Raw genomic sequence first — 1,238 nt, 5'->3', positions numbered from 1 at the left:
AGGAAAGGAAAGGAAAGGAAAGGAAAGGAAAGGAAAGGAAAGGAAAGGAAAGGAAAGGAAAGGAAAGGAAAGGAAAGGAAAGGAAAGGAAAGGAAAGGAAAGGAAAGGAAAGGAAAGGAAAGGAAAGGAACCCTCCAAAGCCCAAGAGCTCTTGGTGAGAAAGGTGGACTTTTGCCACCTGGTTTAATCCTGGAGAGGGAAGTGGTTGTATCACATCTAAACCTTCTCGCTTGCCGCGCGTGCCCTGCGGCAGCTCAGCCAGGCAATTAATTTCTGGAGGAATTACCCAACCCTTAATTTTTCTGAGCAATTATCAGCTCAGGTACCAGCCAGGAGCCGGAGCGCTCCCTGCTCCGACAAGGGCTGGGTGTAAGGAGCTGCAGAATCCCTGCCAGGCTGCCCTTGGCCAGGGAGACTCCGAGGAATCTGTCTCCTGATTCTCTCCCCCATGGCTGCAGCATGCTCAGATAGTGACTGCAGCCTCTGCCAGGGATCCAACCCTGCTCCAGGGATCCAACCCTGCCCCAGGGATCCAGTCCTTCCCCGGGGATCCAGTCCTGCCCCAGGGTTACAGCCCTGCCCCAGGGTTGTTCTATTGTCCTTTGCAGAAGTAGTGCCGAGGGCTCCTCCTTCTCCTTCTCCTTCTCCTTCTCCTTCTCCTTCTCCTTCTCCTTCTCCTTCTCCTTCTCCTTCTCCTTCTCCTTCTCCTTCTCCTTCTCCTTCTCCTTCTCCTTCTCCTTCTCCTTCTCCTTCTCCTTCTCCTTCTCCTTCCCCGTCCCCGTCCCCGTCCCCTTCCCCTTCCCCTTCCCCTTCCCCGTCCCCTCCTCATCCTCATCCTCATCCTTCTCCTCTTCTTCCTCGGGCAGAAGCAGAGTTGCAAATGCCAGAGAGGATTTTTGGGTTCTGCACTTTGTGTTGTTTCTCTCTGGGGGCCTCAGAGGGATCTGCAGCTCCTCCCGAGGGGCAGCTCCAATCCCTGCTCTGGGCCAGGGCCAGCACCCAGGGCACGGCTGGAGCACCCAGGGCAGGCTCAGGCTGCAGAGCAGGGAAAGGTTCTTCCCCCAGAGGGGGCTGGGCACTGCCCAGGCTCCCCAGGGAATGGGCACGGCCCCGAGGCTGCCAGAGCTCCAGGAGCCTTTGGACAGCGCTCCAGGGATGCCCAGGGGGGATTGTTGGGGGCTCTGGGCAGGGACAGGGGCTGGGCTGGATGATCCTGGTGGATCCCTTCCAGCTCAGGA

This window comes from Chamaea fasciata, unplaced genomic scaffold (genome assembly GCF_029207755.1).
Source record: "Chamaea fasciata isolate MVZ Bird 193981 ecotype frontalis unplaced genomic scaffold, bChaFas1.0.hap1 SCAF_26, whole genome shotgun sequence".
NCBI lineage: Eukaryota > Metazoa > Chordata > Aves > Passeriformes > Sylviidae > Chamaea > Chamaea fasciata.
Note: the sequence above shows the minus strand (reverse complement) of the source record.